General features: G+C 37.3%; 1 pseudogene; it reads right to left on the bottom strand.

Annotated features, from left to right (window-relative positions):
* Positions 1-5,976: 5,976 nt before the first annotated feature.
* On the bottom strand, positions 5,977-14,035 carry LOC143620834 (mechanosensitive ion channel protein 6-like; annotated as a pseudogene).
* Positions 14,036-26,071: the final 12,036 nt, after the last annotated feature.

The following is a 26,071-nucleotide window of genomic DNA, read 5'->3' as shown; positions in this document are numbered from 1 at the left end:
CCCCTGTGGAGTGCGTGGAATGGGCTCGCCACGCTGCTCCCCATGGTGCGTTGTGGGAAGCCATGGCTAGCTACCAGGAGGGTAGGCTAACCAATGAGCTTCGGGTTCTCCAGGCCCGGATGCAGCCGCGCGTCGAGCTGCTTTGTCGTGAAAACGACAAGCTAAAAGCAGCTCGCGCCAAGGAAGTATCTCAAGCGCGTGCTCTTCGGGAGGAGAACCAAAAGTTGGCCGCAGCTGCTGCGGAGAAGGAGAAGGCCTTCAAGGCCCTCGAGGTTGAGGTTCAAGCGCGACTCGAGGCCCGCTCCAAGGCTGCCCAAGCTGTTAACGAACAGCTTCGGCTGGCTAAGGAGACTGCGAGGAACGCAACCGAGAGGGCCACCAAGGCTGAAGCCGTTGCTGAGCCTTTACGCGTGGAGAACGAGGAGCTCAAGGCCAAATTGGAGGCTCTCCAACGTGCTCATGATGCCTTGGCGATGGAGGATGCCAAGAAACTTCAAGAGATCCTGGACCAGAGGGGCGTGCTTGATCACACCGAGCGGAAGCTTAAGGGCGTCGAAGAGGCTGCCGCAAAGGAAGTGCTACTTGCCAACCTTAACAAAAGCGAAGCCGAACGCGCCTGTACCCAAGCTCAAGCCGCCCTCAAAGAAGCTCTGGTTGCCAAGGAATGGCTTCTTCGAGAAGCGTTGTCTCAGGTATGTCTATCTTCATGTCTTCACGCTTTTCTTTGTAAATAGGGTGCTGACACTTGTATATTTTCTTATGTAGGTTGTGCATCGGGTCTTCTCAGAGACATCCTACGACGATGCTATGAGCGCAGCCCTCAACGCTTCTCACGAGGATGGGGAACGGGTCGGCTTCCTGCTTGGTCTAGGGTTTGTTGAGAAAGGCGTCCCGCCATCCAACTTCCCTTTGTACAATGTAGATACCGAAGCCATATATGACCAAGCAGTAAATCAATACGCCGCCTTCCCGCATCCGGCGGTGGAGAAGGTGAATGAAATTGCTGCTGCTGATGATGGGCTACCTATCCTTAAGGCTTATCTTGAACATCCACGCTCTACTGACGGCGCTGGTCCAAGTGGAAGTGGCCCTGAAGCCTGATCCTGAAGATCCCTTCCCATTGCTAGGATAGTCTTGTACAGATGTATTTATTTTCTTTTCGTAGGCGGGTAGTTACCCGGCCATTCTTGTAATAATTCGTTTGTGAAGTATTAATCTTTTTGCGTATAAGATTGTTATTTCCTTCTTTGGGTTTCTTGCTTTATAAACTTATGACTTGCATACTTAGTTTAAATTAGCAATTTTCCAAGTGTAGAATAAGTTAACCTGTTGAACGTGGTTGATAATGGGTTAAAGTTTTGCTTCCTCTTTCGTGATTGTGCGGGTAGAACCGTCACTTGCACTTAGTAGGATGGCTAAACTTAAACCTTCATCTGACCTGCGTGTAGGTTTTCCTCATCTTTTGAGGATAAGTTAACCTTTGAACGTGGTTGATAATAGGTGTGAAGTTTTGCTTCCTCTTTCGTGATTGTGCGGGTAATACCGTCACTTGCACTTAGTAGGATGGCAAAACTTTACCCTTATCTGACCTGCGTGTAGGTTTTCCTCATCTTTTGAGGATAAGTTAACCTTTGAACGTGGTTGATAATAGGTGTGAAGTTTTGCTTCCTCTTTCGTGATTGTGCGGGTAATACCGTCACTTGCACTTAGTAGGATGGCAAAACTTTACCCTTATCTGACCTGCGTGTAGGTTTTCCTCATCTTTTGAGGATAAGTTAACCTTTGAACGTGGTTGATAATAGGTGTGAAGTTTTGCTTCCTCTTTCGTGATTGTGCGGGTAATACCGTCACTTGCACTTAGTAGGATGGCAAAACTTTGCCCTTATCTGACCTGCGTGTAGGTTTTCCTCATCCTTTTAAGAATTTTGTTTTGAACCGTTCGACGCGCGGTTGTCAATAGGTTAGTGTTCAGTTTCCTTTCATGATTCATGCGGATAGATCGGCACTTTCATTTAATGGGATAATTGAACTCATCCCCTTTAACTGACCTGCGTGAAGGTTTTGTCCTGTTATTGGGTTTGTGCGGGTAGGACCGCCTTCCCACGCAACGACTTCACGTAATGTGAATGCCGTTACCAGTGTTGCATAGTTTAACCGTTCGACGCGCGGTTGTTGATAGGTTATTGTTCAGTTTCCTCATTATGATTCGTGCGGATAGACCGGCACTTTCATTTTTGGGTGCTGAACCTTTTCCCTTCAACTGACCTGCGTGAAGGTTTTTTCACATTATTGGGTTTGTGCGGGTAGGACCGCCTTCCCACGCAACGACTTCACGTAATTATGCGGTGAAAGCCGGCATACTAGTGTTCAGAAAAGTAAAATCATCAGCTTCGATGTTCTAAAGAGAATCATTTCCATTAGAAGTGGCTCTTGGCCTTTTCTTTACAAATTGGAATTGATTTACATGCAGATTGTGTAAATGAGCTCCCTTCCATGTTGGGATGGGAGTGCCATCGAGCCGATACGCACCTGGTTCGGGATCTCGTTCTTTACGCAGCATGTAGTCTCGACATTGAAGCTGGAACTTTTATTCGTGTTTTCCCCAGCTGAGGTTCTACACGCACCCGCCTGCTCAGCCTTTATTGCGCCACGAGGTGCGCGATCGTCCCATCTCTGACAAATGCTTCGACCATGTCTTTTACGTCTATGCATTATTCAGTGTTGTGGCCTTTTGTCTTGTGAAAGTCACAGTATTTGCTCCGATCAGCATCATGACGATGTCGGATTATTGGAGGCTTTGGCCATGGGAGCTCTTCAGTAGCGAATATCTCAGTGACGCTCTTGGTGAGTGGCGTCCATCTGGAGTTCCGGTGCGGATGTACATTATCCCTTCCGCCCAATCGATGTTGCAAGCTGGATGAGGTGTCAAAGTTTACCCTTGACTGCCAAATGCCTAGCTTCCGCTTTTTATTTAATCGGGCGGTGAGGACGTTGTCTTCTCTCGTTTTCTGAGTGTAGAGGTTTGTGCTCTGGGGGAGATCTCTACCCAGTTGCTTCTCCGTTTCCGCATAGCGTTTTGCTGTTGTCATGATGGCATCCCATGTAGATGGCATGCCATCTTTACCCGTTAGGGTGCGGATGAGCTCTGGGTCATGCGCGCCCTGGATGAAGGCAGCGCGAACAAGATCTTCGCTGATATTGCCCAAACTTAGCTTCTTTGAGTTGAAGCGAGTGATGAAGTTTGGCAGAGATTCATCTTCTTCTCGTATGCATTTGAGGATTGTCCATTGCTCCTCGGTATACTTTCGTTGCTGGCTGAAGTGTTGGCTAAACTTCTGCTGGAAGTCTGCCCAGTCGTAGATGTGGTTGATCGGTAGACGATCAAACCAAGCTCTAGCAGCCCCAACAAGCGTCATTTGGAACATGTAGCACCAGGTGGGTTCCGTCCAATTGCTGACGGTTGCCCCCGCTATGAACCTGTTCAAATGATCGTCTGGATCAGATATACCGTCATATGTGCCTATGTTAGGCATTTGTTTGGCACTCTTTGGGGCGATTGCTTCCGCAATGTCCCTTGCAAACTTGGACGTTCCTGCATTTGCAATGTTTGGTCTGAACGTTTTGGAGAAGTCTCGTGGACTTCCACCTGTGCTTTTTGGTTTGAAGGCTTGTCCAAAATGCCTTTTCCGTTGGGATTCCATTTCCTTACGCTTCCCTTTTGCCTTATGGCGAGGGTTCGCGTCGGAGTCGGATTCCTCCGAGTCTTCCTCCCAGTATTCGAATTCGTCGGCCTGTTGTATGGAACGCAAGCGTTCGTCCAACTCAGCCTGGAATTCCTTTTGTCGTGCCTCCGCCCATGCCTTAACTTCATCGAGAGTTTGGCGGGGGAGTCTTCGTTTCTCAAACTGGGTATCAGTGGATCCCGGTAGGCGATCATTTACTGCACTTGCCCCAGCTTGAGTAACTGGGGTAGTGTTCGTAAAATTTACTTCACTTGCCCCGGCTTGGGTAACCGGGGTAGTGTTTGTAAAAACTGTGTTACCGGTATTCACCCCAGTAGCTGGGGTTGTGGTTACCGGAATTTCTCTAACCATCTTTGTAGAAGTTTGAAAAAACTGGAGAAAAATAAAGTTCTAGCTTTATGCACGGATGGCGCCAATGAAGAAACACTAACCGGACCCCTGGCAGATTACTGGTAACCTGGGGGTTAGATAGATGTTTCCCACGAGGGGTTAGACCCTTGGAAGATGGTTCTTCTGATAACCTGCAAAACAGACACCGTAAGCTCGTCACTGAGAAGGGGGGGGGGGGGGGTTCCTCCTTGTGACCACCCTCCGGCGTGAGAATCAGACTAGATTGCTCTTTAAATATAAAAGTATATTAAGAGATTGCTAGAGCAGATATCAGGTATAATATGATGATAATGTGGTAAGATATGATAAGATGAGATGGTCATACCATTTGTGGTATTTATAGCCGAAGGTAGGTTTCCAAAGAGGTATGGCCGGCTGCAACAGTGTTCCTGTTCCACCAACAGTAGCCTACGCACGTGCCCTGCTGGTAGTTGGTGGGTAGGTAGCGGCTGATAGCGACCAGGCCTGCTGTATACTATTCCTGTTCCACCAACTGACGGCTACGCACGTGGTATGGCAGTAGTTGGTGAGTAGGCAGCGGCTAATAGTGACACAGTGCAGGAGCATGCTGCTCGCCATACTGTTGTCAATAAGCTGTCGTATCTTTAGTCAGATCTTTTTCCCATACCTCGTCAGGTACAGTACAGAAGATCTTCCTGTATCGTATGATATTATCTAGTAATAATGTTATTCGAAGTTGTCATATTTAGATGCTTTACGTGTGATCAACCAAGGTATCTGGGCCTTATCACAGAAGCAGGCTTTGATTAACCAGGTTCTTGAGAATCATTTAATATCATTAAACAAACCTTATCATTTATCAATGAACAATATTTAGAGATGCACAACTAGAAGAACAAAAACAAAACTTACTTTTGTAGTTTGCAATCAAACAGTCGAAAGATTATCATTGCAAATAACTGGAGTTGTTCCAATCTTAAAATTAATCCGTGGAAGGACCCTGTGAACGTACGGACTAACATCTTTTGAGCACAGCAAATGCATAATGCTGCAATCTCAGCTTTTCAAAATATTGATTATATTGCTCATAATTATGTGACATCTATAAATAGCTAGCAACAATCAAAACTAAAGATTTGATTTGACTTGGAATCAATATTCATTCAATCCTATGATAAACACTCTTCTTCAAAGCATTTTCATACAGTTTAAGGCATACCTCAAACATGAATGAAAGTCAATACGCTCAGCAAAAACAAACCTGAAAGAAAACAAACCCGAAACTCGATTGAACAACACCCGACTTACGCGGCCCCAAAATCCCCCACCTGACTTATTTTCCTTTTAGCGCGTTATTGTTTTCTATCCTAATCGAAACCACCAGGCCCGAAGGAAATCAAATGAGAGAAAAAGCCCACTTGACACTAATATCACCACTGCTGAATCACACCAAATTCCAAATTAAAGACCATATATGAAGTCAGTCAATCAGACAGTCAAAACCATGCATTTCTCAGTCAACCATAATAATCCAACATCATTAAACCCAAAACATGTAAGTTGCTGTCTAACTATCCAGAACAAAAAAGAAAAAAAAAAAAAATTAATGAACAAAGACTAATTCTGATTAAACCACAAAATGGTTTTGACTTTTGAGCAATAAATAAATTCATTACTGAGCCTTGATACATAAAACTAACAAAGTGCCTGCAATTCTAATTTTCTTCATCCTATCACTCAGTCTTAGAACCTAACCTACAAAGTTTTGACATGAACTCATCAAACCTGTTTTGACCCGAACCGAATTATAACTCTTTTAAAAAGACTCGTTTCGAGCGGAACTAATTCTTGAACACCTAATCTATGTAAACTTGCTGCGTGTCTAAGTGGTGTTAGTATCAACCTTGGGCTCGCAGTATTCTTCTATACTGAGGTCCTTACAAACTTGGATAATTGCTTTAACCAAAACACTTCTACGCCTCCACCTTTTGTTCAAGTCTTGGAAGTTCATGCAGTGTGTAGGACGTATTGAGACCTTTCGGCGATTTAACTCTTCAACTTCCCGCACCACAATCTCCGGGTTGGGGTGCCAATGATCACTATCGTTTGCAATGTAGCTGAAATAATAACAAAGCATTGACAATAATTGAAACAAGTGTGGGAGGTAGGTATCATACCAAAATACTCATTTATTGTCGTCCATAATTTTATGTCTTACAGCATTTAAAAGAGACAAACTCTGTTAAACTCCCGAAGTTCGTTCTGGGTTCATGTCTTAAGTGTAAAAGAGATTTGTCTTTAAGAAAAGAAATTAATTAATTTTGTGGCGGTTATTAAAAAGAAAAATATTTGCGTGTACCTTGTTATATGTTCCTCCATTTGCGCAATCTTTTCTGGAGGAGTCCTTATGTGTATGCAAAAATCAAAGGCATACTCCATGTCCGGGCTACGGTTATAATTGATGATTAGTTTCGTGGCCAATAAACTGTTATGGTATGTAGCTTTTTGGTTGCCGAGTTTCAAGAAATCTGTTGTCAATATGTTCATCTTCTCAACAATCAACTGCCATTAAAATCAACATGTTCATAAGTAAACAAGTTACACAATGTTGATAATTAATACACACACACATATATATATAAGTGAGATTTCAAATGAGAACCCCTTTGAATTTTAAGAACTCGAAACAACTCAGTGTAACGATTTTTTTTTTCGAATTTTTTTTTACACATGCGTAATATATGTAAGTTACATACACGTAAAAAAATTACAGAATTTTTTACACACCGAGCCAACATTTTACACATGTGTAACGGACGTAAAAGTAGTGTAACCACTTACATCTTTATTCTCTCTCCTACTTTGACTTTTTTGCCAGATTTAATCTCAACCACGTATTCCAATCCACCTAATTAAATGTGTGGCCTAGAATGAAGTTCTTAAGTTCTTACAACTCAACATGGTTCTCAAAAGATCCCTCCCCTATACATATATATATATATATATATATATATATATATATATATATATATATATATATATATATATATATATATATATATATGTGGGGTAAGGATCCTAAGAGAACCATTGGCAAATTGAGAACTTTGAGAACCATTTTGGACCATTAAAAAAACCCTCTAAAAATATTAAAAAAATTATAAAACAAACAAAACCGAAAATTTTAAAAAAGTAAAAAAAACAAAATTCTTATATTTCATTCCGGTTTCATTAAAAAAAACCGAAATTTTTTTTTCTTTTTAATTCGTATTATACCTATACACATATGTATCCTTTCATTTAATCTCTAGTTACGTAATATACACATATGTACATTATTATTTACCTTAAATTATAAATATGTGTATAGGAAAAAACATGTGTGTACATATTATACATATATGTATAATAAAAAAACCGATTTTTTTTTCTTTTTAATTCGTATTATACCTATACACATATGTATACTTTCATTTAATCTCTAGTTATGTAATCTACACATATGTACATTATCATTTACCTTAAATTATACATATGTGTATAGGAAAAAAACATGTGTGTATATATGTACATATTATACATATATGTATATGTATAATTTAGTTAAACCGAGAATTTTTTTTTTATGTTTTTTTAGAAACCAGGATGATAAATAAGAACTTTACTTTTTTTATTTTTTTGTTTTTTTTTGTTTTATGTTTTTTTTTTATTTTTGGGTTTTTTTGTGGTCCAAAATGGTTGTCATAGTTCTCAATTCTCAAAAAGTTCTCACATGATTCTGATCATATATATATATATATATATATACCTGAACACCATCGATCTCACATCTATAACCCACGTCATACGGATGCACCAGAAATAAGAACATGATGGCCTCGAAAGCGGTTTTGCACATATTACTGAACACAAATGCAGTCAATACCAGCTCGGCATATAGTACTTTAACATAATGTGGAGGGATTATTTGAAGGATCAGTAGGGAAATAACAAGTATCAAAATCCCGACCACTATGTTGAGTATCTGGTGGAGTTTGTTTATGGCCGTATTCACATCCTTGAGAGATAGTACAAGGGCTTTCCGGTCTCTGAAGACATGAACCTTAAAGAAAGAAAAAAAAACATATTTACTTAAAAGAAATAATTTTTTAACTTGGACTCGTTCTTTTATGAATCGGTCGATTTAGGTTATGTTTAATCCCTAAGTTCAAGATTATCACACTTTTGATCTCATAAGGATTCTCCTCACGGTTCTGGTAATGACAGTATGATTAGGCTATGGCCATTATTATTCCAATCACTTATCCTGGAAGCTAATAATGATAACTGTTTTACAACAGGTACTAAAGAATGCCTGCCTGATGAGTTGTTGAATAAATTACAAACACAAGGTCCGTCTTCGGGAGCGTTACAATAGCGTGCGGTTAAGGAGGAAGATACCTCCGCAAGGCCAATCATAATTAAGGTTTTTTGCTGTCCCGTATTTATAATTTTATCTATCTTTACTTCGCATATCTATCAGGTTATCTAGCGGCAGGATGTACTAAGTTGTTTAAATTTAAAAGAGGCAACTTAAAAGGTCAACAGTCGTATTATGCTTAAACAAACAAATATATTTTAATAAACAAATAGATGCATGTGCAAGATGAAGTCTTAAACTTGTCACATTTAGGTTTGACATGCAATTAGATGATAGTTAGATCTTGAACTTATTGCATTTAGTTTCAACATGTATTAATTGCAGGTTTAAAATTTTAAGTTGGATTAAAACTTCAATATTAGTTGCAGTATATTGACTCTTTGTGTCCTACTTCTTAGTAGTACTACAAACACTACTAGAAAAATGAGCAATTGCGACCAAAATTTGCTACCGAAAAAAAACGGTAGCAAATTTAGCGATCGATTTAGCAAATTTGCTACCAAAAATGCCAATCAAGTGATACGGTAGCTAAGCGGTCGAAGTTTTGGCAACCATTTATTTTTAGTGGCTAAGCGGTCGGAGTTTTTGCAACCGTTGGCTAAACGGTCGGAGTTTTTGCAATCATGTGCTAAGCGGTCGGAGTTTTTGCAATCGTTTGCTAAGCGGTCGGAATTGTTGCAACCGTTTCTGCAACCGGTCGGACTTTCTGGAAAAAAAAAACGCAAATGGTAGTTTTAATCTGCGACCGTCTTAACGGTAGCAATAGGTCATTAATCCTGATCCAGGAATGGTGCACTACGTGTCATTATTAGCAACCCCATTTGTTCTCAGTTATTCACTTTATAATTTTTATTGGATCTAGGGCACGAACTTAATATCTACGCACTATTATCGTCTTCCATTGAATACAAATCAGAGTTCAATGAATCGGAGGTTCTCATAAAACTTTACTCCGGTTGAATTCCGGTGATCGATTTCTTCATCGTGTATGCGTATCAACGTCTCTTTTGAATTCGCCCCTCATTGTACTCCACCAAATCAGCTTTGATTACAGCTCTGAAACGCCAAAAAAAACGAACAAACCCTAGGTTTTTTGTTTGATTACGAAGTTGAAGCAGAAGCAGGTATAATTTTCTGTTTATTGCAACAATGTGAGTTTATATTTCAATGTCTATTGTAATTTGTTGTGAATTTGGAGTGTCTTCGTTCTTTCTTATTCAATTTTGACCTAATAATGACAATTTTAGCTTTAGTTTAAGTTTAGAACAATATGTAATTAGATACTGAAACTAGCTCTATTGTAAACTGGTATAGAGATTTGTGTTCGTTTGCCTATCTCATGTATGTAGATTTGGTTGTTCACAAGTCAAGGCAGGGTTGGTTCGATTTCTGGCTCGAAATTAAACGAGGGAGCTCGGCTAGGCTCGAGCTCGATCTTGAGATTAAACGAGCCTAAGATCGAGCCGAGCTTGGCTTGAGCTTTGCTCGGTTACAAAAATTTGATATCTATAATATATTAATCTCGTTTCCTTTCTGCAAATTTTTGGTATTTGAAACTTGGAAGTTATGTGCTATGAGTTACATATATTGCTAGAACATTTATGGAAATCAGGATCCTATTTTGCTAGTTTTATTATATGTGAATGATTGGTTCTGTATTTAGAGGTGAATAGGCTCAAGTTTTCAGAATATTGTTTATAACTTTGTAGAGTTTAAATGTATCCATTGTTCTTGGATATTCATCTTGTATCTGCGGGTATGAATCTTTTAATAGCAGGGTAATGTATTTATAAATAAATATTTAAAAGAAGAAAATTGTAGAATTTAGGTTGTGAGGCTTTATAAAAGTTCTTGATGTAGGTAAGTTCTTATCGGTCACGAAAAAATGGAGCATATCGGACGTTATTCTGTTACTTACTATTGAGGCTATACAAGGTAATATGTTTCTTCTTTTGTAGGGTTAAAATTGTAAAACAGCTATTATGTAACTCATTATTGACTCTAGGGATCAGTTGGGTCGGTTTTGGGATCAAATCGAAAATTCGGTTCTAGGTTAGAGCCATTCGTTTTGGTTTTTTTGGTTCGTTTCAGTTTTATTGTTTTTACCATTTTAGGCCGAAAAAGTTCCAGGTCCTTAAATAACGAAATTGGTGGCTTGAAACTTTTGAGTCTAATCGGCCTGGTTAACTGGTTATTACACATTTGTATGTAAAATTCTTGGGTATTTAATATTTTTTTATAAATTATTGATAACTGGCTTTTTCAATTTTTCATTTCGGTTCCAATCGGCATGGTTCAATATTTTAAGGTTTATGGTTGATAGCAAAACCGAAACCGAACCAAAGTCAGTTTTTTTTTAAATATAAAACCATATAGTCGTTTTTTATTGGATTAAGTTATTTCAGTTGGTTAGGTTGGTAATTCCAGTTATCATTCAATTATTTTGGTTTCGTGCACACTCTAATTAACTCAACGAAAATGTTAATCTTCCAGATGACCGGTCAGTATTCGCTTCTCTTCACGCAGTATTATACAGTATATGATGGATTCAATGAGGTGTTCTCAGGTGCTTTTCTATTTCAACTTATTGGCGCTTCATTATTTTTTTGATTATTTTCTTACATGAGCGTTATCTAACAGATTATATTCTTAATATTTTGTAAGTCAGGTTATCACAAAAGCTGTGCTTTTTCTCTTGAATCCAGGTCAGAGCCTGTTCTATACAAGTAGCACTCTTTTTTACTTTCTGATCGGATCTTACTTTTGTGTTCTTGTGGATATAATTTTGATATTGTTTGTTGTTTTTGCAGCCAACAAAAGTGAAGACATCCGGAAAACGTATGTAGAATTTTATTTACTAGAAAGCGTGCATAGCTAGAATAAAATTTTTTTATATATGTTTTGTAGAACTTGATAACATTTTGTATTGAACATCTTTGATAGAACTTTATAGTTTTATTTGTGTTTACATTTATAATTTTATGATTTGATTTTAATAATTTTTGTGCAAAAAATATTTAATATTTCCACTGCATTGCGACAAAAATATAGTCGCAAATCCGTCTCAACACAACAGGTGCAGGTTCGTCGCAAAAAATAGTGGCCGTCGGAAGATTTGCGACCGCAACACCCGTAGGAAGATTTGCGACCGTAACACCAGTTGGAAGATTTGCGACCGTAACACCAGTTGGAAGATTTGCGACCGTAACACCAGTTGGAAGATTTGCGACCGTAACACCAGTTGGAAGAGTTGCGACCGTAACACCGGTTGGAAGATTTGCGACTGATTTACCACCACAGCACCGGTCGGAAGATTTGCGACTGCAGACCATCGCAAACGTAATGGTGGTCGCAAAACGGTCATAATAGGGCAACAGCGACCAGCGTCTTTCCGACTACACTTCGGTTGCAAAACGGTCGCAACGGCGACTGCAACCGTTTTCCGACCTGAAAGGCTGGTCGCAAATGCTTCATTTTCTTGTAGTGAAAGGCATCTATCATTCCTGTCTAAAGCATGCATGTTGAATCCAGGTCTACCTTTAAAGTAGATTTACTTTTCATCTCTTACTTTAATGTTTCTATTGAGAACCATTAATTCGTTCTAAAACATAAAGATCTGATTATAATAATCATCTTTGTACACTTGCAGTTCAAACAAAATGGATGGATTGACTACTTTACATTTTATCTCTAACTTTAATGTGTCTATGATGCGAACCCAACTTCTCTATGGGTGGGTTTTAGGTCCGGATCTAAGGGTGTTGAAAAGTCTCGACTTTGGGGAGATAAAAGAGTGAGGATGCTGAAGAGTCTAAGTAACTGCATTATTATTAATTGAATTAGGTCTATTTATATGTTCGTGTTTTAGTTAATGGATATTCATGTTTATGAAATAAAAATATTAAGGTCTATTAACCTTGTGTTTGGAGAATTGCCATTTCGAATCGGCTAGCCGGAGACTAACCCATCTTGAATCGGGTCAACTATCCTTTAATTTATTGTTTAAGTTTAAGGGTTCTATCAGTCTATTTAAAATATAAAGATCTGATTATGACAATCTTTGTACTCTTGCAGTTCAAACAAAATGGATAAATTGATGTTTTCTTTCATATTCCATTCCAGTTTTGGTACTGAGGTTTGACTTCCAAACTCATATGCTTTAAATTCATATGAAATTGTTAACATGCATATTAGTAGCAGTGGGTTAAAATGCTATGGATGAAAATGATATGAACTTACCACCCAGTTTTCGAAAACTCCTTTATTGATTCACTTCGTTTCAGTTTCTCCATCAAAGAGGCATATAACCTTCGAGGCTTCATCATCGCTCAGGAATCGTTTCAAATCGTCTAGGTAAACGCGACTGTCAAAAATACAAGTTTCATCAGAAAAATGAACTAAGCAGTCAAAAATATTTGAAACACAAAATCAATCAAGACATCATCAAATAAAATAATAAAGATTTAGAATTTACTTGGAGCCATATTTACAAACGTTGTTTGCTATTTTCTTTGCCGCATCTTTCGCCTGGGCTTCATTTCTAATATTTAACGCGCCCTCCAACGGACCCGTCTGAACAGCATCCATCAGCCTTTTTAATCCAAGCCGATGTGTTCTTTTGTGTCCACCGATGCAGGCGATCGACTGTAACCCCAGTTTTATAAAAGATATTGGCCTTCAAACCAAGGGTCTCAATCTCATGCCTGATCAATCTATCTTGTTCAGGTGGACCCGATAAGGCGTGGATTACATAGTGGTTGAAAAGGTATCCTTGAACCCGGTTGAAGAAAATTCTGACATGATACGAAGAGATAAGCACTTTCGCGACCAGAGTTTTTATCAGGCAAACAACCGCCCCAACCAGAAGACAAACTAAAATCCTAGTAATATAACGCAAAAAAACATGCCCCTTTCCTGTTCGCTCCACTTTTTTGTCGAAAGTAAACTTCCAAGCCGTCAAAACAAGTGTCAACCAGAGGCAGTTTTGGAACCTGCCTTTTAACCCGTATGCAAAATACAGGACCCGCTTTCTTAATATATAATTAGGCTGGATAAATAGGACCATGATAATGTTGACCCCCCAGCCGGATAGTAGTCGTCCGAATACCAAGACAAGAACCATAACCAACCATTCCCATAGTCTTAACCAAAAGAGGCGCCTGTGTTTTAGAACAGGAAGGGTGAGTGTTAAGGCTAATGCGGCAATTATAAAGACCAAAGTGAATAAGTGAAGCAGTATGGTCCATCTAGAGTACCTGAGCTGATTATAATATTCCTCAGGCATATCGTCATGATCATGGTCATGTTCAGCTTCGATATTCGTGTCGATCTGGTCAGGCGAATCCATTGATAATCTTGACTTGGGTTTGAGGCTCGAAGCAGAAGCAGAAGTGGAAGTGGACGCAGAAGTAGAAGCTTCTTGGGTGATGAGCTCATTGTTGCTGCTGGTGGCGGTAGAACGGCGGCGAAGCTGCGGTGGCGAGGTGATGAACTCATCACTGTTGTCTAGCCGCGAATCCATTACCCCTTTACCCTTATAACCACTACGGCTGGTCCCGGGGTCGTCTGCTCTAGATGTTGATTGTGGTTTGGTGGGATTCTCCAAAGTCCATGGAAATTATACTGTGTGTGTAACTAAGAATAACGAAGAAGAAGAAGAAGAAGAAGAGAGACAATGGAAAATTATACCGTGTCTGTAACTCAGGATAATGAAGAAGAGAAAGAAGTAGCAGATCTGTAAATTGCTTTCTTTCTTTCTTTCTTTCTTTCTAACTCACTCACTGATGGCATTTACTGAGGTTGGTGGGTGAAATCAACCCATAATGTTTTTATTCTTAGTTGTATCAACTTTCAATTTATTTTAGATATGCCATTTTTATGAAACATCTGAATGTGAATAATTATACCTATAAGTTAATAATAAATATATCATATTAAGGGCGCCTGAAGTTTTCTTAGTTAAAATTATAAAAATGTCCTAAAATCTAGCTTTAATATCGGAAATATGTGTGTCAAAAGCCACATAATTACAAATACATTGGAACTTATTTGTGTTAAGTTTGAAAAACAATCCATAAAAAAACACATTAATGTGAAATGTGACGAATTAGTTTCTATGCTATATAATAAACTAGCTTTTATACCATGTATTACGATATTGTTTTACATTATTCATTTATAATATTTATATATATTATTTTTTGATTTTAATTTTATTTAATGTAAGAAAGTTAATAATATACTTAGGATTTGATTATGAAAGGGTTTCACAAATAAAATAAATGAGATGTTATAACCAGATTTAAAAATTATCTAGGTTTGGTGAGACCTGTGACCTGCTTATTTTTTTACTAGAAAATTGTTTCTTAATTATAAATAATATATTTTTTTAAAAAAAATCGGTTATTAATATTTAGTATATCCATATTTTATAGGATTTTCATATCAAATATTTGGTTAGATTAATTTTTAATTTAATTAGATGTTATAACCCGTTTAAAGGCTATCTGAGTTTGGTGAGACCCATACCTGTGAATTCGGATCAAATACATTAGAAGCCTCCATATACAAATACAGCAATCCGGTTGCTTTAGAGAACATAGGAAACAACCAGAAAACTTTAAAGGTTTCATATAATATATTTAAGATAAAGGTTTTACATGATGCATGTGATCACACTAGAGTGATCCTTACAAAAGTTTTGTTTCTCTCTCTCATAATAAATACTTTTATCTTTCTTATTAATAATTTTATTATATTTATTTTTTTTCTTTTTAATCTATCATTTTCATATTTTTTAATAATTATTTCCTGATTTAAAAAGTTTAATACTAACATAAATATATTGTTTTTAATAATTATTCCTATATTTTCATATTGTGTAATGTGTTTTTAGTCTTTTATATATATATATTATATATATACCCGCTCAACATATTTTTTATGTTTCACATTGTGTTATTATTTAAATAACCTTATTTATTTTAACATGTATTTTGCACTGGTACCCGACCTACTTATTAGTTATGGAAGTTAACTAAGCTTAAGCCAATATACCATACCATGCATCATCAAAACCGATTCCCACCTTCATTTCATTGAATCTCGATCGGTTATACACCCGGTCACACCTCAATATCTCCAACATCTTGGCATCACCAGTTCCTTCCACAACCGGACACCACAACCCACCTTAACTCGATCTCTTCAATCTGCTAAGCCACCACTGTGTGTAGCTAAGAAGGTGTCTCAACATCAAGAAGGTATTTTTCAAGAATTTCAAGTGTTACAAAGTGCTACAAGAGCAAGAGATTGAGGATCCAAGACTTTTCTTTCCTTTAATTGGCCTCCTCATAGGCGAAATCCACTTATAAATGAGCATAGATTTAACCTAGCTAATCTTTAATTTATTTATATGCATAATTCATTTATGAGTTTATGTAATAAGTGATCACCCAAATATAAAATTGACAAGAGCTAACTAATAAATATGTAGATCTAGTATAAGCCTATAATAAATATGTAGATCTAGTATAAGCCTATAAGGTAACTTAAATATATTATAAATACATTGACCTCAAATTATGTCAGTTAAAGTATGGCTATAAAACATAAATTTATTGATGCGTGTAATCTCTTAACAAAACAACTTTAATTGACATAATCGTTATTATTAAAACTTATTTTAGATTTATATGGGAGTTTAATGTTATTTTTAAAAGTGTTTTCATGAACATGAGGATTTTATTAAAGTTAGTTATAAAAGCTTCAGAGTTAAGAGGCATTATATCCTGTGGTCAACACCCCTTTTCACAATGAGCACCTGCGATGACAACTTTGCACTTTGAGAATCTGTACCATGTGTTCCCACACAGTTAGAACACCGTCATGTACCCAACATTATTTTGACTGGTATAGTCCGTTTGTCCCAGGGCATATTAGTAAACTAGTATTGGACCGTCGTGTTGGGGGGGCGGGGGGTTAAGAAAATTAATCCTATCTATCAACACAAAAACTCACCAATTCATCCTATCTATCTACACATAAAAACTCGCATACCAAATGATTATTAGTATAAAGAAAATATGTCAACAGATTATTTGATGAACTTGGCTTTCACAAAAATGTCAATAAGTTTTGAGATAAGCAACAGTGTGCAACTATTGTCCAATCAGAATAAACTGCGTAGCCTGCTCTAACTGCAAAAGACTTTGGCAGCTCAATATTTGCTGATGTAGACGCCAATGGAAGTGTACCTGTGATGAGAAGCCATGTTATTTTTATGCTCTGAGGCATATAACTTTGCTTTTTCACTTTGTTTTGTTTTAATTTTTTTTACCTTGAAATTGATTGGCTTGCAACATTTATCAAAAAAAAAAAACTCTAGTGGCGCCACAAATGTGATAAAGAGAAAGTCATTCATAAATAATAAGTGCATACTTGCTTACCTGCAGTGTTCAAATTGTTGCAGCTGTCTTTACTCTTTACATTGGGTCAAACCGTCAAACCTTTATGCCAGGCCATTTCCTTTACCCATCTTTACCCTTTTTGCCATTCACAAACTAAAACGTTAAACCCTTTATAGTGTAATAATTGATGAGTAGTTACTGAAAAATATACACGTCTACTTTTTTTTAGAGATACAGTGATAGAATCTATTATTAAGACACTTAAAACAAAAGATTTAAATGGACTCCTAATCACTTTTAATAAGAGGACTAAAACAAAATGCGTAAACACATACTTTATGTAACGTCTTAAAAAAATTTCGATCCGAATTTGTCAAATTTATAAAGATGAAGGACCAAAGTATTTCCAGACAAGTAATGGGAAAAATAAGATAAAGAAATGAAAGCATCTTATGTTAAGGAGATAATGAAACTTCATCCCACATGGAAAGAAAGAAGAAAATGGTAGCTCTTTACAAGAAAGGGAATTTCCATAGTTATATTTTTATGTGCCTAACCACTCTCAGTGGTCCTAGCGGAGGGTGCGAAACACCCAACGCGCAGGGGCTCAGGCGATGAGCGCAATGTGGCGCTTTGATGACGCACTTTACACTTCGCACGCTCGCATCGCTGCGTTAATATTTTTGAACATTGGAAGTTAAATCAAGACGTGACGAGCTACTAAAGTCCATGGACTAAAAATAAAAAATATGTCGTTAACCGACACGTGGCAACACGTCATAGGACACATGTCACCACGTAGTGACACGTGGCATATCTAGTTGTCAACTCACCAGATTTATTAGTGTATTTCGCGCAACGCGAAAGGATTCTTTACGCTACGCGAAAGACAAACGAAACCTGAGGCGGTTTATTAGCTGTTCGCGCTATGCAAACAAACAAAAAGGTTGTCCTCCGCGCTACTCGAAGGAACCATTGCAAGCCTATATATAGGCAGCCATGGGATGAAACCATTCACTCGTCACAACTTTATACACTCATATGTTCTCGAAATATGTGCCATGACCCCGACGTTCCGACGTTCATCTCTCAAAGTACGTGCACAGAAAGGAAGTGTTGTTCGTTTATATTCTCGATTACCTACTGACAAGTAGAAGTGCTGCCCGCGTCAAGCTTAGGTATTTCTTATAAACAAGTCATACAAGGTAGGGGTTCTGTCCGATTATTTTATTATATATGGCTTAGACACTAGTCGGGGATATAGCCCATACCTTGATCATATAATAAGTGAAATATAGATTTCATAAGACGAGGTTATAGACGGAATATTATTCTTTATTTTATATAAAAAGTTTATAAATGTTTCTTATAAAAGAAGAAACTCATTATATACGTTTCTTCATGAAGAAGAAACGTAGTGTATAAATGTTGAACAAAGAAGGGACTAGATGATGTGTAACGTATAAATGTTGAACAATGAGGGTGACGCAACCTCTAGAGAAGGTGACCATAAAAGTAGATTTAAATAAAGATTATGTGGAAACTAATTCCGAGGAGGAATCAGAAGAAGATCCGGAAGAGGAAACCTTAGAGGAGAAAAGTGAGGAAAGCAAATGTCCTTATGTTTGAAATAACATGAGATATGAATGTCCTGAAGATTCTGGCTGTCAAGATCCATCATTTCATACGCCCTATGGCTATGATTCACAAGATCCTTATGTTCAAGGATATCCATGTAATTTTCCACCTTATACCGGTGTTGTTCCTACTATATCGGAACAAACAAATGAAATAAGGGAACAAGGAGAAGCTGCAGAAGCTTTCTACAATCTACCGTTTGAATCAAGTCCCCCACCATCGTACCCAAGAAATCACTATGACATTGTCATGATGGGATATCGAGATTCACCACCTCAATATGGATATCCAAATGACATACCACAATCCCAAGAGGAGCATCTGGATCAAGCACTTCATGAAACTGATGAATTGAGGAAGGAGATTGCTACGGAAGGTAGCAAGAGAAAGAAAGTGGGAAGTAGGTTACTATAGAAATGTAGTAAAATGAAGAAAATGATCAAAGACTATATGAAAGATTAGGAATCCCGTTCTGTTGTACTTGTATCGTTTGTTTCGATGTTAGTCTGTTGTACTTGTACTGGTTGTGGTTTGTTTGTATAATATTCTAGTTTGTAAGATATACTGTCTATCGGTATGTAAATAAAATCTTTGATTCTAAATCAATTTCTTTATAATTACAGAATTTCGAATAAAAGTAATTCTTCTAACATAGAAGTAACCAAACTAAAACTGAGCCTGCTCAAGGGAACCATGAGCAGCTGATGACAAAAATGCAAAAAATGATAAACGCAATGAATACCTTGCTACCAACTATGAAAGAAAAATCGGTTCATAAAAAGTGAAACTTGACAGTCTAGTAGAACTGTCAAATCTAAACCTCCTCCGAATCCAATACATCAAGATGAAGAAAGTGACCATGGTTCGAATATTGGTGAATATTTCAACCGAACCTTTAAAAAGAAGTTGAGAATCGAAGGTTGTTTATTCAAGGACGTCGAGACATATGGACCAAAGGAATTTTACGGCGACAAAGGTGCCATAGCAGCCATAAGATAGCTTGAAGAGATGGAACCGATTGTCATAATAAGCAAATGTACCGAAGAAGAAAAGATTCAGTACATATCTCAAATATTCAAAGGGGAAGCGTTAGAGTGGTAGAACACTCTGTTGATGTCAAAGGGGAGAAGAACCATGTATCAATTGACATAAGAGGAGTTTAAAAGTTTGGTTCTGCAGAAATTATGTCTGGTGAATGAGACAAACTTAATTAAAACTGAGTTCCTCAACCACAAGATGGTCGGAACTAATCTAAAAGACTACAATACAAAGTTTCAAGAGTATTGTAGGCTTGTGCCACAATTAGCAACACACGAATTGAGCAAGGTGACAAGTTACATTTGGGGTTTACCGAGAGAGATCCGAGACATGTTAAGGTCTCATTTACCGCAAACAGCCGATTCCGCCATGGAACTGGCTAGTTATCTGATGAATGGTCTTATCCGAAACAAGGAAGAGGATAAGAAAGATAATGCAACGAATGACAAGAAAGGAAAAGGAAGTACCCATTTTAAGAAGAGGAGGTTTTAATTCCAATAATCCATTGTGCAAGATATGAAAAGGACATCATTATGGTCGATGCCGATTTGCATCATCTACTTCTGCATTTTGTGATTCATGCAAAAAGCTAGGGCATGTTGCGGCTGATTGTTGGAAGAATAAAATGACTTGCTTCAATTGCAAGGACCTGGGACATCTCAGCTTCGAATGCCCAGAGAGAAACGTTGCTGGCGGAGGTGCTGGAGAAAGCGACACCAAGAACGATGGAAAAAGGAAAATGCTCGAGTCTTTGTACTCGACACCAAGAAGGCTGCGGACATACCGGACACCATCACTAGTACGTTCTTAATTAATAACGTTTATGCAAGAGTTTTATTTAATTTAGATGAAAATCAAAGTTTTATAGATTATAAGTTTTGTAGTTTATTAAACGAACCTTTAAGAAATTAAATAAAACTATAAACGTCGAGACAGCCAGTGGTGAGGTAGTTAAAATTTCTGAAACTTTAGAAACTGGAAAAATTTTGTTGACAGGCTACGTAATACCTGTACAATTATTACCCATGACATTAGCTGGCTTTGATATAGTTCTAGGTATGGATTGGTTATCCAATAGCCATGCCCGTATCATTTGCAATAAGAAAACCATAGAACTCCAAGGCCCTGACAAGCGAACAATTCAAATCGTTGGTGATAAATATGCTGGTCAAGTTAGTATAATCTTCATGATTAAAGCTAACAAATGCTTAAACCAAGGATGTTTAGCATTCATGGCTTATGTGAAGGAAGAATCAAAACCTAAGGAAATCAAAGACATGCCTATAGTACCCGAATTTCCAGACGTCTTTCCAAATGAACTTCCAGGTATACCACTCAATCGAGAAGTCGAATTTTGAATAGACTTGATGCCTGGAACTGCTCCTATAGCCAAATCCCTATACCGATTAGCTCTGACGAAAATGAAGGAATTGAAAAAACAATTGGATGAGTTAATCGAAAAGGGATTTATTCGTCCAAGTTCATCACCTTGGGGAGCTCCGATACTATTCATCAAGAAGAAATACGGATCAATGAGGATGTGTATCGACTATAGAGCCTAAACAAAATAACTATTAAGAATCGATATCCACTACCTAGAATTGACAACTTATTTTATCAATTGCAAGGAGCGAGTTTCTTTTCGAAAATAGATTTATGCTTTGGATACCGTCAGTTAAAAGTTCAAGAAGAAGATATTCCAAAGACGGCTTTTCGGACAAGGTATGGAAATTATGAGTTCATTGTAATGCCATTTGGACTTACGAATGCCCTAGTTGCTTTCATGGATATGATGAACAGAATTTGTAAGCTTGTTTTAGATAAATTCGTAATCGTATTCATCGATGATATACTTGTTTATTCTAAATCTGAAGAAGATCATAAAATTCATCTTAAGATCTTACTTAAATTACTCCGAAACAAAAAATTGTATGCTAAGTTTTCCAAGTGTAAATTCTGGCTGCATGAGATACTATGTCTTGGTCATGTTGTCAACGCGAATGGAATTCAAATAGACCCCGCAAATATTGAAGCGATAGCTAAGTGGGTGATTCCTAGATCGCCAACCGAAGTCCGAAGTTTCCTAGGGTTTGCTTGATATTATAGAAGATTCTTCAAAAATTTCTCTCGTATAGCAGTTCCCTTAACTTCATTGACTCGAAAGAATGTTAAGTATGAATGGGGAACCAAGCAACAAGAAGCATTTGATTTACTTAAACAAAAGCTCACAAATGCACCTATACTGGCCTTACCAGAAGGAACATAAGATTTCATTGTATTTAGTGACGCGTCTCATTCAGGTTTGGGAGGTGTACTAATGCAAAGAAAGAAAATAATAGCTTATGCTTCTCGACAATTGAAAGTACACGAAAAGAATTATACGACTCACGATCTGGAGTTGGGTGCCATAATTTTTGCCATCTTTATGGAGTCAAGTTTATCGTGTACACTGATCATAAAAGCTTAAAGCACATTTTTTATCAGAAAGAGCTTAACATGCATCAAAGAAGATGGATGGAAACCTTAAATGATTATGAATATGAAATTATCTATCATGAGGGTAAAGCAACTGTGGTAACTGAGCATTAAGTCGTAAAGAACGTGAGAAACCCAAGAGAGTTTGAGCCTTGAGACTAGAGCTACAAATAGATCTAATCGAACAAATCAAGAAGGCTCGGAAGCAAGAAATCGAAGAAAATCAAATCTCCGAGGAAAAGCGTAACGGTACCATAGACTCTTTAGTTAAAGGAGATGTAATATACTCAGACATGGAAATCGAATAAGGTTATCAATTGTTGGTGAACTGCGGGAAAGGATCATGAGTGAAGCTCATCGATCAAAGTATTTGATGCATCCCGGTAGTGATAAGATGTATCAAAATATTAAGCCTAGCTACTGGTGGAATGGAATGAAAAGGGATATTACTCTAGATGTTGCTAAATGTTTAACCTGTTTGCAAGTTAAGGCTCAGCATAAGAATCAGAAACCTTCAGGTTTGCTTCAACAACCTGAACTTCCTGTTTAGAAATAGGAGATGATAACAATAGATTTCATTACGAAACTCCCTAAAACAACCCAACAGCACAACGGGTATCTAGGTTATTATTGATAGATTAACTAAGTCTGCTCATTTCTTACCTATCAATGAATCTTAATCTATGGATAGATTGGCACGAGTATACGTGAACAACATCATATCATTGCATGGTGTGCCATTATCTATCATATCCGATCGAGACAGTAGATTTATGTCTCATTTCTGGAATAGTTTCCAGCAAGCGTTAGGAACTCAATTTAATCTTAGCACTGCTTATCATCCTCAAACTGATGGGCAGAGTGAAAGAACAATTCAAACGCTTGAAGAATGCTCTGAGCATGTGTGATTGATTTAGGAGAAAGTTGGGATGATCATCTTCCTCTAATGGAATTCTCGTACAAAAATAGTTATCATACAAGTATTCAGGCCGCACCATTCGAACTATAGTATGGACGAAAATGTAGAACGCCTGTATGTTTGTCAGAAACTGGAGATAACCAAATGTCTGGACCAGAAATAGTCTAAGAGACAATGGATAAAGTATTACAAATCCTTAAACGACTTAAGATAACAATAGATCGACAAAATAGTTATGCATATGTTCACCGTAAACCATTAGAATTTCAAGTAGGCGACAAAGTCTTATTGAAGGTATCACCATGGAAAGGTGTTGTACGATTCGGCTAGAAAGGTAAATTAAGTCCTCGATTTGTGGGACCATTCGAAGTATTAGAACGAATCGGTATTGTAGCTTATCGCTTTTGTTTGCTAGAAGATGAAAGGAATACATGACGTATTTCATGTTTCTAACTTACACAAATGTCTGGCTAACGAAACTTTAGCCATGCCTTTAAGGATGTCGAAATCAACGAAAATCTAAAATTTGTAGAACAACCTCTACAAGTTGAAGATTTCCAAGTTAAGAAACTTAAACGGCGAAAGCTAAAGTTAGTCAAGATAAGATGGAACTACCGAAGAGGACCATAGTTTACTTGGGAGTTAGAATCAGAAATGAGAAAGAAATACCCACATCTATTTTAGCGAATCTCGAGGACGAGATTCATTTCGAGGTAGGGAGGATGTAACATCCTAAAAATATTTCGATCCAAATTTGTCAAATTTATAAAGATGAAGGACCAAAAATATTTCAAGACAAGTAATGGGAAAAATAAGATAAAGAAATGAAAGCATCTTATATTAAGGAAATAAGGAATGAAACTTCATCCCACATGGAAAGAAGGAAGGAAATAGAAGCTCTTTATAAGAAAGGGAATTTCCATACTTATATTCTTATGTGGCTAACCACTCTAAGTTGTCCTAGCGGAGGGTGCGAAGCATCCGACGCACACGGGCATGGGCGCAATGTGGCGCTTTGATGGCGCACTTTGCACTTCGCACGCTCGTGTCGCCCCTGTAACATTCATTATTTTTCAAACCCGGAAACCCGATCCATTTTGAATTTTTAGTTTTGTATGTGTGTGTGTGTGTAATGAATTTATTCATTAATTTCCGTTGTACGTACTCTATGTGACAATCGTAAAATTTTATTTATATTCGTATTTGAATTTGTATCTAACCCGTTTTGTCATTCGATGTATTTCATTTATTACTTAACATTAATAAAATAATCCTGAGGATTCGAGATCGTTACTTGTTCATTTTTTTTCTAATTTTCGATGAACTAATAAAACTTCAGAAATTAATATTTAAAACGATACCCGATCTTGTCACACTCCAACCTAAGGCAGAAATGCCGGGGCGTGATCATGATTGTTCACAGCTCAAGGTAACTATCATAAATAAATGTGACAATAACTATTTAATTGATTTATTTCATTCAAACACGCACATCATCCAAATATAACAAATAATCCAAAAACAATTAAAAATAATCCCAAATGATAACCTAAAAATAAATTGTCTTTAAATAATCCTAGAGTCTCGGCTAAGTGTACATAACTTCCATCTTTAACTCAAGCAATAACCTGCACATGCGTAGAAAATAAAATAGAGTTATCAACAATATGTTGAGTGAGTTTCATCACCAGTTTTGCAAGATTATAATATAATATGAAAGATAAGCAAAACGTAAATAATTGCGGTAACTATAACCAAACCATGAGCAAGTAAAGTGTCAAGAGACCATTGCCAAGCGAATCGGGCGCCGGTTAACATGACGGTCGTATGATCATACTATAATGAGAATATGTTGGACCTCTCCGAATGCGTAAAAATAAACAAGTAATCATGTAACAAGTATGTTCGATTAATCACACACAATATAACGTTTGCTAGTTTAAGATATGTATGATATGAAATAGTAAATATACGCATGTGTAAGGCCCCGTTCCTGGAAGCCCTACTTTGGCGTTGGATTTACTCATAAACACAGTTCTAAACTCAAAGTTAATTAAAAACTTTTCGCGGAATACATAATATTAAACTTTCTTACATAACACAAGTTCTTGTTTTTAAACAAAATACATTAAGTCTTAAAAGGTAACGTAAACGACACGTGAATCTTCTTTTCTTCGATGCCATTCTTCACTTTGTTGCCACGTGTCTTCCCTTAACCAACCCGTCACATCCATTCACCTGCGTGCATACTAAAAGTCAACTACGCTGAGTGAGTTCTAGTTAATCAATTAACATACAATACATTCATGTTCTTACTCATACGTGCCCGGAGATACGTATTTTGGACTCTACGTACTATTACTTCTTTAATAATTGCTTTACATACATACATTCATTCGTGCTCTCACACTTTCTATCTTAATCCTTTATGGTATAACATAGGCTACACCATCTCTACCATCACAGATATTTTTAGGGTCTGGTCCCTTCTGTCTCAGATATTATTAGGGTCTGGTCCCTTCTGTCTTAGATATTATTAGGGTCTGGTCCCATCTGTCTCAGATATTATTAGGGCTTGGTCCCTTCTGTCTTAGATATTAATAGGGTCTGGTCCCTCTGTCTCAACTAACCATACAACCATACCTGTCTCTTCACTCTTTCATGCATTCATTTTCATACGTGCATACTGTACATATCTTCTAATCATGTGTGTATATATATACACACACACACATATATATATATATATACACACATACATACATATTCATTCGTATAAACATTCTATCATAACATTCAATACTTAATCATATATATATATATATATCATACACATATCATACGCGTATCATACACTCACCACTTAAGTGTATTAACAGCTATCACATTGGGTATGCACACAGCCCCGAAAACATAACAGATAAGGGGCTAGAAACTCACCTGGAGTCGGTTTCTCTCGCCGTTGATGGTAATGCCCTTCCTTAGTTGTGCACGGAGAACTGTACAATACATTACGCGTGTCAATTATCGTTACTAGTATCTCTTATATATATGCTAATGAAACCCTCAACTAACGGGC

The sequence above is a fragment of the Bidens hawaiensis genome, unplaced genomic scaffold, assembly GCF_021521415.1.
Source record: "Bidens hawaiensis isolate Kalapana, Puna unplaced genomic scaffold, B.hawaiensis_p1.1 tig00002717_1, whole genome shotgun sequence".
NCBI classification, from domain to species: Eukaryota; Viridiplantae; Streptophyta; class Magnoliopsida; order Asterales; family Asteraceae; genus Bidens; species Bidens hawaiensis.
This window is presented reverse-complemented; position numbering and strand designations above follow the sequence as displayed.